This window comes from Colias philodice, chromosome 9 (genome assembly GCF_061535455.1).
Source record: "Colias philodice isolate Cphi_HAF_F1 chromosome 9, ilColPhil1 Martin Lab GWU primary, whole genome shotgun sequence".
NCBI classification, from domain to species: Eukaryota; Metazoa; Arthropoda; class Insecta; order Lepidoptera; family Pieridae; genus Colias; species Colias philodice.
This window is the reverse complement of record NC_143094.1, coordinates 5169961-5182430: the sequence shown is the minus strand read 5'-3', so window position 1 is coordinate 5182430 and position 12470 is coordinate 5169961. Positions and strand designations below refer to the sequence as shown.

The 12470-nt window shown below is 33.2% G+C and overlaps 1 protein-coding gene and 1 long non-coding RNA gene across 5 annotated transcripts in view; one reads left to right on the top strand and one right to left on the bottom strand.

Moving 5' to 3' along the window:
• Nucleotides 1-12470, top strand: part of Rbp6 (RNA-binding protein 6) — a 404056-nt gene that overhangs the window by 146211 nt on the left and 245375 nt on the right. The window lies entirely within an intron of this gene.
• On the bottom strand, nucleotides 10110-11468 carry LOC149485781 (uncharacterized). Its single transcript, XR_016316021.1, has 3 exons — nucleotides 11037-11468; nucleotides 10849-10910; nucleotides 10110-10774 (listed from the first exon to the last, which is right to left on the bottom strand). It is a non-coding gene; the product is annotated as an uncharacterized LOC149485781 (long non-coding RNA).

Here is a 12470-nt window from a genome sequence, read left to right as displayed (position 1 = left end):
CTTTTCAAAGTTTACATTCACACAATCAGAAAGTGGGTTAACGAGATTCGTACAAGAAAAACATCTCGTTAGGACATACATTATTCAAGCTTTAGCGAAGTTAACTCGCGTTCACGCGTTCATTAAACAGACAAACGGACAAACTTGCGATTCCGGTAATGCGTTCGGCCCGCCCTCACTCATCACCTTCAAACTATACCGAAGTATTCGGAGCCGTGTACACGGCCTGCTTATTTAAATTTATCACTCAACTTTTATACTCTAAATTCATTGTAACAGGTAATATTTCACAGATTATTAATTACGCAGCGTCGGCATCCAAGGTGTAACTCTTATTACATTATGTCAGTTGCAAATTGAAAAATTCCCGGGGCGTGTGTCCCGTCTCTCCGAAGTATTTTGGCAAAATTATTCTCATTCATTAACCCGTGACGCGTCCGGCGCACAGCCGGCACCGATCCCGATAGTGTCAAGGGAGTTCACGAAATCTAGCTTTTTTATGACTACCGAGTTTGAAAATTTTATTTACCCTATTGTTCTATAATTATATGCCATGTATGATATATTTTTGGAAAGAGGAAGAAACTAGTTATAGCATAAAAATGTAATCATGACGATATATTTTTTCTATAAAATTATAAAAAATTGATTTTCTTTTGTTTTAATTTTAATTGCTTACATACTAACACTTACATGATAATGCTGAGTCATCAAATGATCATATTCACGTTTTCATATCACTACACGATTGCCAAATACATTCACTTATATTTTCACACATTTAACACAACGTATTTCACTATGAATAATAACAAATCTCCATTATTCACAAACAAGAAAAAAAGCGCCATTTTGCGTCTTCCGCACTGAAAAGTTGAGACACTTTTTCACTGAGTATTCTTCAAATATCCCTAAAACCAATATCATAAACGTATTCTACGTAAAATTTCCAGTAATATACGTCTCAATTATCACTCATCTAATTATTCCTCTCGGCATAATTCACAATCCAAATATTCGTTGAACAAGACAAATGTCACAAACTATGGCCGATGACGCAACTCAATCAATGATTCACTTTTTTTTTTTTATTTTGTGGTTTTGGTCTCTATTGCCTGTCTCGGAGTCGTGTCGATTCGAATTATAAATGTTTAAGGCATAGAGAAATATTTTTTATACTGGAAACATTCACTTGTAAGAACTACAGGTGACCTTCAAAGTCATTGGCCGCGTTATGAACAGTCGTTGTTACGCAGGACGCTACAGTACAGTTTTAGTTATGAGCAACCGTCTGTACATAGGACGCGTCACGGGTTAAGCAGAGGAGTGGAGGGCGCGCGAGATTGTCGACCTACCATTCACTTGTGAGTAACGAGGTGACTTCCTGTTATTAGTTATGTCGAATTATTCCTGTTGTTCCCCTGATTCTCCTTTGATTTATTCGCCTTTTTAATGGGCCGCTTGTGAGAGCTGTTATTCGGATTAAGCGTTTAATATTCTCTAAGGAGATTGCACTTCAATGTAACGAAACTATATTAAAGGATGTAAAGTAAGTCTTTTAGGTGGATAAACTTGTTCTACTTTAAATTAATTTATTTAATATAAAACCATTTGAATCCAAGAAAGTATAAATGTATAATTTTTTTCAGTTTTGCAACCATACAGATCCATTTCAATGAAGCATGATAAGCAAAATAAACACCTAAAACACGTCTATAACACGCCCGAGTAACCGTAATTAATGAGGCATTATTTATAATCTATTACAGGGAGCGTCTCCAATCTCTACGCATTACGCACGTCTCTTAATACCTATCCATTAATTAAAACTTATTTTGTCGCAGAACACATTTCTACGTTGACAAACAACCTTCGTGCGAGTAATTCAAACTTTAACTTACAGTTTACTAGCTTTTACGTGTGGCTTCACGTTCACTAGTTTCTCATAAACATTTGCTTCTTGAAGATATTGAGAAACAAACTATGTACAATAATGTTAATTAATTAATAAGTTTTGTGTACGCTCTATCTTCACATGGGAGAAGATTAAAATCGTGTAATATGTAATAAAATAGTTCGTAGCCAAAGTTTCAAATATTCTAAGTTTTCAAGAGCTTTTACTATTATGTTTTTCTACGTTATTTCAAGTTTTTATTAAATTTCAAATCGAAAAATAACAGGTTTTTAAAATTATCAAATTTTCGATACAAGATAATATTTTGTAAACGCTGTACAAAGCGTTCTGCAATTTTCAATTTCGACATCCAATACAATCCACGTTCGAATTTCCGCAAAGATAGAAAATCTCTCAAAAGAATAGCGTTTAACGTGAGACAAAGACTGATTTAGATCTCCTCTGGCGAGACCCTTTGCCGGACCACTATTTACTTTTCCCAAGGAGCCGTTCACTTCAGTTCGTAGCACCCAAATCCCGCTGCACAAAGCGAGGAAAAACTCGCAGTTACACATCTTAGCATGAATAGAATTTTACATATTTTATTCTTAAACGCGCCGGAGCTCTTAGCAGGGACATAATCACAGAGTGTTCGCGTACGTGCTATCGTCATCCGAAGATAATTCTACCATATAATTTTCTATACTTAACTCGTAATGAAGTTTATTCTACTTCATTGCGAGACGAGGAATGTAATCAGTTGCGAACTAATACCACGTCGTTTGCTAAGCCCCTTCGCGTATGGTAATGCCGCGGAGACGCCGTTAGTTCTTTTGATTGTTGGCTCCTCTTGTCGAATTAAAACGAAGATCGAGATGGGGTGATTTCGAGAAAATTAAAGGAGCGTCTCATTTTCAAGGATCGCTCTTTACGGGTTATTTCAGTATATTAGTATGATTGTGTCAGCCGTGCTTCGTTTGAATTATATTTACAACACTGACACCACTACGTATATAAATATGTAGATATTTCCTTAAATTAATACGAAGTTTAATTTTGAGTTCCTTATACTCTACTATTTTCAATGTTTATTTTATTTTTAAATTTGGCTCTAAAAAATTAAATAACCTAACTAAAATCATTATTATATTATGGCGAAAACAGAATCTCTTCATATTAAAATTGCTGATCTACCACTAGACTGACATCGCACTGACATAAAATAGAAAATAAAAGTTTTCTACGGTTCTAAGTATAATATTTTTATTATTATACACTTTTATTTTAAATTTAAAAGCCATCTAAGGATAATTTGCATGGTAGGTATGGTATACCTCTAATAAAACTATAGGTTTAGTAGTTCCAGGGGTTTAATTAAAATAACAAATAAAAATATAATACAAACAAAACAATACCAAACAATTTTTTAAACAACTGACGCATACAAAACATACAAGTCACTTTAAAAAACCTACACCTTAGAAAAAAGTTTAGCTCAACGAACGTTCATCTCTATCTTATTACATCTTAAGCACATAATATTATGTAAATGGTGCATAAAAGGTATGAATTTCATTCTGTTTTAATATCGTAACCGCTTCATCGACCGCTGACGCTTATATTTCAACACAGATGCAAATTAAATTACTCTCAAGTTTCGCTGACTTAGCCACACTGTTGGAAAGATAACTTGGCGCTTGTCGCTCTTGCTTAGGGATTTAGGTATGTACGTATTCAGATACTAAGTGGAAAATTTCTAATGAAAACACTTACGTCTCCCGTTCGTTAAGGCGCAGACAACACCGATGAAAGTTATTCGAGCCCTTCGCAATTCAATACGCGAACTCGTGGAGCGTACAAAGTTTAGCGATATAGTTGTACGATACCACAAAAGACGTTTAAGGCCGTGTACTCGGTCCGTGCGCTGTTTGGCTCAAATATGTGTTTTTTCAAACCAGATTGTCCATCCACCACTTATCTTACAAACATATGAATTACTAATAATTTTAGGAAATTTTATTGTCTATGTATAGTTAGTTAAGAGTTTTTTTCAATTAATACAGTATTTGTGAATACCATCAAGATAACTGAGCCGATGATTACTTGATTTCACTTTTAGTGTCAATTTTGAAGCTAAAAATATCTGAAATTGCTGACAGATCTAACACACAATTATTTTTAACTAACTGCAAAGATCCTTATTAAAATAGTTAGTTAAAAGATTTTTTTATTTTGGACTCCTAACTTACGAAATTAAAATCCGAACAATGTGAATTTTTTTAGAAATTATAGTCGACAAAATGATTATTTTCACCAAGATATTTGACTTTATTGAATATAATTTATACATATTTCAATAAAAGAATGTCTTACTTATAAGATAAAATTTAAAAAATCAACTAAGGTACCTCTACTATTTTTCTACACATTTTTTTAAAGTACTATAAAACACTGCGCGCGACCCGATTAAAATCAGTCGGCAGCGAGCCTTTCCAGAGAGAGGACATGTTGCTCGGCGCTCTCCTGTGGACCTATGCTGTTCATAGTAAAAGGATAGCGTAAGCCGCGATCTATCGTAATAGATCGCGGAGATTTTGACTTGCGTTAAATTGAATATGCGCTCTTAAGGGGCAGCGCACAAAACACAACAATAAACTTGGTCGGTTCTGCTGACCGCCGCAAAAAGCGCCCTGCGCACAATACAAACTTAAATTGTTCGTGAAAGCATTATGCACTCGGTTTCAATTTCCACGCGAACTAGCCATTGCAGATGTTGGGCGACACTCATAAATATGATTTGAAAATCGTTTTATGTATAAGCCATAAACTTTTATCTCCGCTGACGTCGTTGAGGATCTTCTATAAACGATTCTAGTTAGTTTCCTGCACAAAAGCTGCAGACGTTTTAATATTGGACCGTTTGATAGTGGTATGTATCTGCGAGTGTAAATTTCATCCAGCGGAACGGCCGTCCGGCACGCCACCTTCGCCTGGTCAAATAATAACGTCCTAGTAGCCAACTATTGCCTAATGTATTTTAACTTAATGGAATAGTGTTGCCGGCACTTCCCGTCCTTGCAGTGTTGCGATTTAAACCGTACTTAGAGCTCGAGACACTCGGAACTTCAACTTGATATTCAATTTAGGTTTATTAAAAGACATTATTACTCTGACCTAGAATTCACGATGACTAGAAATTCTTAAGCGTTTTTCTGTTTTAGCAACATCCATTCATCAATCAACTTCAAGAAAATACCGAAAATAGTTCATTTTTCCTCCGCAGTTCTAGACAGAAAGTAGTTAAAGATTTTCACACAGAATAGAATCAATCTTATGTTTAAAGTAAAGAATTTTTGATTAAGGAAGGAAAAGTTTTTTTTTTAATTTTTGTGAGTGATTTATAAATAATATAATAAATAAAAGTGCCCATATTGTGTGGTAATAGATTTTTCATTTCTTCTTTAAGAAGACTTTTCTTTCAAAAATTTTAAGGAATTATTGAGTTATTATCATTGTATAAAATATTACTAGTAATAGAATTAATAAGAAAAAAATATTAATAGCATTTACATATTTGAACATTGCACAAAACATATAGATTTAAACGCCCAAACATGACGGAAACTTAATATAATACTCTAATTACTTTCACGTACTGACAAACAACAGACGTAATTTAGAGGTGTTTGTAAAATAAACGCAAACATAACCGCGGAACAAAGCTAGTGATTAATTTTAATAGTGCAATTGAGTACTGTGTGCGTTTACAATATAGGTACAATCCATTAATCTACAGTGGAAGAGCTTTCTGTACCGGCCACAAATTAATTGCATTACCGAGTAGATCACGGGTGTGATAATAAAAGTATCTGTGGTTCTTACACGAGTATTAAATTCAATATTTTACGCTTTGTATAAAACCTAATAAATTTTTCACTAAAACTTTCCTCTTGAATATATTACTAACTGTATTAAATAATGAATATACTACTCGTATAGGTATACTTAAAAAAACCGCATCAAAATCCGTTTAGTAGTTTAAAAGATTTAAAAATACAGGGACGAACTGATAGCGATATCAACTTTATTTTATACTATGTAGTGATTTAACCACAATCTTATCGACTGGATAGAGCACCAAAATATATTTTTCTGTACCTACTATTTAATGGAAATCATAGTTTTATATTATGACTAAGCTAATAATAAAAAAAACTAATACCATAATACGTATGTATGTTTATCAGTCATCGTTTCCATAACACAAGCGAAAGTTTAGTATGGGATCAAATCGTGCCGTATGTGAAAATTGTCCTGAAATATTTATATAATGTATTTATTTTATTTATAATTTTCGTAATCGTAATTTTGAACAATATTATTAAAAAAATGTTACCCATTATATTTTATTCAATTATCTGAATCAGAAAATATAACCATCACGTATAATTCGAAATTTTAATTTGTACATCAATCTCGTTTTAAATTAACATCACAAAATTAATTTCCACTCTATCATAATTGTATTTAAAACAAATATTAATAACGAAGCGTTCATGAATAGAAGACAATTATTTAATACATTTAAATACGAATGGCGTGGTGAAATTTGTTTGTCACCAGATTTGGCGTCAGAAAATAATTGTATAAAGTCACATTCATTTTCAACATATTATAATATTCTTAATTGTTTGTTTAATTTAAACGTTAAACAGTGGCTTGATTAACAATTCTGTTGCTTTTTGATTCAACTAAATACCTACTAGAAAGAATGTGCCACATATTATAACTTAAAATTAACTTAATATACCAGTTTATAACAATGGACAGATAATACTATTATACTATGGCTCCCGCGGAATCCATTAAAATGATAATCAGGACTAATAATTATTATGTAATACATAGCGTGGGCTATGTAATTATTAACTAAGTACACATTGGTCTACAACGCGGCATCCTTGTACTCATTTGGTAAACAATGCCGGATGCAGACAGTAAACAAATAATATACGATGAATTATTGAGCTTGTTACACTAACAATTATGTATGGACGCATAATTAGCTGAAGTTAATTGTATATTGCACTGTCACTTCAACGTTGGTAAATAACAGTTCAAGTCGTATATGAGCTCGTATTTGCGATATTACTCAAACAGTTGAACTTGTAATGAACATAAGGAAACGTAGTAGCTACTTATCAAATAAACAGGGTATGGCGCAGTCGATAAGCTCCAAAGCCTGCATGTGGAGACAGGCGACATCTCACTGTTCCAAAAGTTACTCACAAATTATCGTGCTGACAATTACTGGTTACATTTCAGTTAAATATTTAAGGGAAATATGTATTCTGGTTATATTTACCATGAATTGGTTGGGAGGTAAGTGAAGAATCGTTTTTAAGACAAGATCTGGAAAGATTAGCCCTATTATGTTTATCATTATTTTCCTTACCATTACCCCAGTTATGAAAATTGTTTTGTAAATTGCATACGAAAGAATAAAAAGAATGACTACAAACAATCGTCCAGTTAATATCAAAAATAAATAAACTAGGTTTTCACTCCTGAATTTTTCAATAAAAATATCAAAATGCTATGGATAAAACCTTTGACGCGTTGTTTTGATGCTATAGCTTAGAAGCCAAAGGTTATTTTTGTGTCCTGAAAAAATGGACCACAGTTAACTTCCCAGCCTTTATAGGTAAAGCGGACTCTGAAGTTTGACTGACAAACAGACAGCAAAGAGTACGTGGTTCTGAATCCAGTATATTGGTTGTTTACTTTGTAAAATATAATCCTTGCCTATAGTTTGGACCTGTAGTTTTTAGGTTACATATTAATATTATATTTATTACGAAATAGTTCATCTACAATTGTTAAACATTAGAAAAATTTATACGTATGTGATCTGTGTAAAGATTTGCTTTTCCTTGCAAACATTACAGAATCGATTTTCAACATTTATTTTATTATTTCATCCAAAGAGCGATTCTGTTGTACTTTATAGCCAGAGATGTTAAACCTTTTACTTGGAAAATATATTATCATTTTTCATAAATATGGGTATAAAATATAACTCTAAACACATGATTAAATAAAATATCCTCGATAGCGCACATGGCTTCCGTTACCAGTCAATAATATAACCCCATTGTCTTTTATTTGCGTCAGGTCACAAAATGCAGTGGAGCGTTGCAGCGATGAGATTAAACCTTCTAAATGGGCTTAAATTTTAATCGCTGTTTAAGGCTCACCTAACGGAGGCATTGAGTCGCTAAAGCCATAGATAAAGGATGATAATATAAACTCCCTGCCTCTTATGGACGTTAGAATTTTTAAGCGATTTTATAATTGGGTCAAATTGGTATTTTTTTAAATAGATGCCTGTGGATACATACGTTAATTATTATGTTCACCAAAGACAATTTTTATTGCATTTTTTTTTTCAATTGTGCCTTCTGACATTTCATCACTGATGATCCAGTCAAAACTTTGCCTATAATTCGTGATTTTCATTTATATAATTATTATTTTAGAATATAATACGCAAAATAATCCATACTAATATTATAAATGCGAAAGTAACTCTGTCTGTCTGTCTGTTACTCAATCACGCCTAAACTACTGAACCAATTTGCATGAAATTTGGTATGGAGATATTTTGATACCCGAGAAAGGACATAGGCTACCTTTTATTGTGAAATATGTACCACGGGCGTAGCCGGGGCGGACCTCTAGTATAACATAAATAGCTAATGTATTTTCTAAATTTAATGTTCCTTAAATTGGTGATACGTAAATTTGTATAATCGTATACAAAGCAAATATTTCTAAATTAAGTTCATTCGATTAAATATCCCTTTTGAACGTTATAAATAGCATCTTTAAAATACCAATGTTTACCTTTACAGATGGCGTCCACGCTATGATACCACAACAATTATGAGTTAACATATTTTGAAAGCAACTTAAACGATATTAGAACGAAACTCATAATTTTACAAAAACAAACAGTAGACGCTCATAAATGTCTACATCGGCGACGTTTAAATATTTGCTTTTATAATAAAAATTGTGAACATTCCACAGTGAAATAATGAGAAAATCAACCGACGAGTGGCGAGCGCAGATCAACAGTGACTAGACGCGTTATTTTTCATCCGGCTTTATTTTCGCGTGGTACAACATCGAAGGCCGGCATCGAACGGGATTCTAATCAATTTAATTTATCAGGGATCCCCTGGAGGCACCCATTCACTTCATTTAATGCGCGTATTTTGCGGCAGAGCTGATTGTTTTGAACCATTCGGCTATACGGTCCATTTAGATTAATTATTGGATTACTTAATTTCGACGAGGAGTATTTATGAAGTTATCATACTTGCACATTTGCTTTGCTGCGGTTACACGATGTATTAAGACGATACACAAAAAAAATTCCACTGCTTGGCGGGCGGAGTCTAATAGCTCGCTATCGCGAACGCGGGTGTGCGCGAAGTCATTCTTGCATACTCGCCGCGCTGCCGCTGGCCGACTCGGGACAAACATGTATGGAGTCGTCATACAGTTATAATATTGTTATACATATATTTAATTGTTGATTTATTGGTTTTATTTTCTTGCTTATAAACACAAAATTATCTTCTTTTTAACAACTACTTAGACATTATTAATAATTATTAATTATTATTATTTCGTAATGTTTACTTTATTACAAAATAATACAGGTTATAAATAATCTTTAAAATAACAAAAAATATTGTTACTCTGAAAAAATGAAATGGTACCTAATTACGCGGACTACTGAATTGATTTAGATAGAATTTGATGCTGACGTAGATATTACATCATGCCCAGAAATGAAAGGTACTATTTCTGAAAGAAGTTATAAACCCTAATTCTTCTCAGTCAAAGTCAAGAGTGGAAGATATCGCTAATACAGTAAAACTGATGCGAAACTTTGGATGTTAATTTGTATATTTTTTTGTTAGTTGTTACTTAATCACGTCAAGACTACATTACCAATTTTGATAAAATATAGCTAATTGCCTGGATTTACACATAGGATACTTTTTATCCGAACTGAACACTTCTGTGGGATAAAACAGGATTCACGATATAACCTAATTCCACGCGGGCAAAGCCGCGGTCGGAATGATATTTTTTTAAATAAAAAAATTGTTTAAAAAAAACACAAAATATATTGACGCATGTATTTATTTTTTGCACTCTATTATAATTGTAATTATTCATTACAAATAATCAAAATAAAATAGCCAGAACAAAGTTAGGCCCTGGTAGGATAGGTAGGCAGGTACAGCAATGTGAGACGAACACTGGCTTATTTATACCAATAATAATGTATTATAAACATTAAATTAAGTTTACTTTCTAACAACAAAAATACATAATATTAGCTAATGTGAAAACGAATCAACCAATCATCCCACAACAATGAAATGTGCACACAAATATTCATCCAAATCGGTTCATGTGATTAGGAGGAGTGACTGCAGCGCCATCCTCCGGGCCCAATTGTGTTTCCAGATCACCCAGGAACTCAATTTAATATACTTACACAAAATTTTTCGAAATGAAAACTCACATTACTATGTAAATATGAATATAAACCGGTTTTAGTACTAAGCAATTTCCCGCACAGGTGTAGTAAGTATAAATGAAATAAATATCAACATCAAATTCTTTATACAACATACTTATCTACCACCTACTAAGAAATTCTTGAAATTTTTTCGTATTTTTTTAAAATATAATACTACTCCAACGAGCTCCTGTTCCATAATTCCATATTACGTCCACCATACTTCCACTAAGTTCACCATGATTTTTTATTTCTTTGCACTTTGTTGCTTTTTGCTAAAAATGGAATCATGCGATAAAACCAGTAGAGCGTTGATAACATACATTTTTGACTGAATAAAGGTACTTACGAAGGAGTGGGTTCACATTGTGAACAATCAGTGGGTTTATTTTCCTTCTGGATTCCGGATTTCTGAAAAGATTATTTATGCTATAAATGAAAAAATCTTACACATTCGTTATGTACTTAAAACAGGGGTACATATCAAACATCGTCTATAGTACAATTATCATCAAATTTAAAATAAAACCAACTTACTTCATTAATTTGTTCCAATTGTAAGCATTCTTTTTCCTCCAACCTTTATGTTTCTTCTTCTTATTTTCTTTATTGTCCCCATTTGTCTCATTTTGTCTTATCGTGTTGTCACCCTTTTTTACGATTGCGCAAGCGACACAAGTTCCCCGTGTGACGGCCGTAGCGGGAATGACTCGTGCAGCGATCGGGGTAGGAAGGTACAGGGCGGCTCTCGCTATATTGGCTGGTCAGGCGCTAATTTCAAGTATTTCTTGTTTATTTCAAAACCATCGCATATTTCAAAATTCTAACACGGTAGACGTATAGGTTGTATATTTTATAGTTAATATCCAAAAAGTCGTAACTTTACGTTTGTTATTTTGAAGATGCCAGAGATTAAAAAAAAATAACAATGAGAACTTTGTATTTTTTTTCTATCGAGAAAATTTCATGGAATCATGTTTCTAAAACGGTAGACGTATTGTGTTACTATTGAAATTTCTTGTCAAGAATTTTCATCACGACAACTTTAATAATATAAAAATTACGAAGGTTTAAAAAGGGCCGTAAATGTTAGAAAAATTAATTCATCACCTTAATGGAAATTGAATTTGTTGGTGCGTATATTTTGATATTGATTTGATATAATGTAACAGCAATGGATAGTGAATTCGTTAGATATATTGCGCACCGGCTCAATCCGTAAGATGTATTATTAATTATCATCAAGATTAAATAAGAAGGATGGCAATCGAAGAGCGGAATGAGGGTGGAATTACGACAGCGGCAGCATTTGTCCCGGCAACTAATAAAGGAGACAATGTTGCACTCGATACGTATAAATGTGCGAGCAACATTTGGGGCGTGATATTAATTCCGGCAGTAATTGCTATCGGTTTCCACCCGAGGCTGCAGCCATGAGCCATGAATACGGGAGTTACCGCTATTTGTTCCTGACGTTGCGGTTTAGGGTTTTACCTCGACCCGGTCCTATATTTATTTTCTTCGAGTTTTGTCCAAACACACAATAGCCGAGTGGATTATCTAGACCGTTTCGATAGTTGGAGGTCGAACGTAGCGAAAAACAAAATGTTAAATTACACTATTGCGAGGTGAACGGACCAATTAAGTTGACGGTGTATTCAAAATATTATCTTCTTTCGATGGCGGTCAAGTGCTGACGGTTCAAATTTTAGTTAGAGGATAATGCAGGAGGTCGGTTATCGAAATCTCGCCGTCCATAAATTAAGCTGGTTACAGCAACTCTACACGTTAATTGAATAAAGCCACATAAAATACACAGGGAAATATTTATAAAATATAATTATATTAGGTGTAATACAGAATTGCAAATTTTACTTAATGATAAAAGCTTGATTTTATTGTGTATTGCTGAAATATTTAATAGGTAAGTATGTCGATTTACTTACTATAATTACCTAGTATTCAGTTATA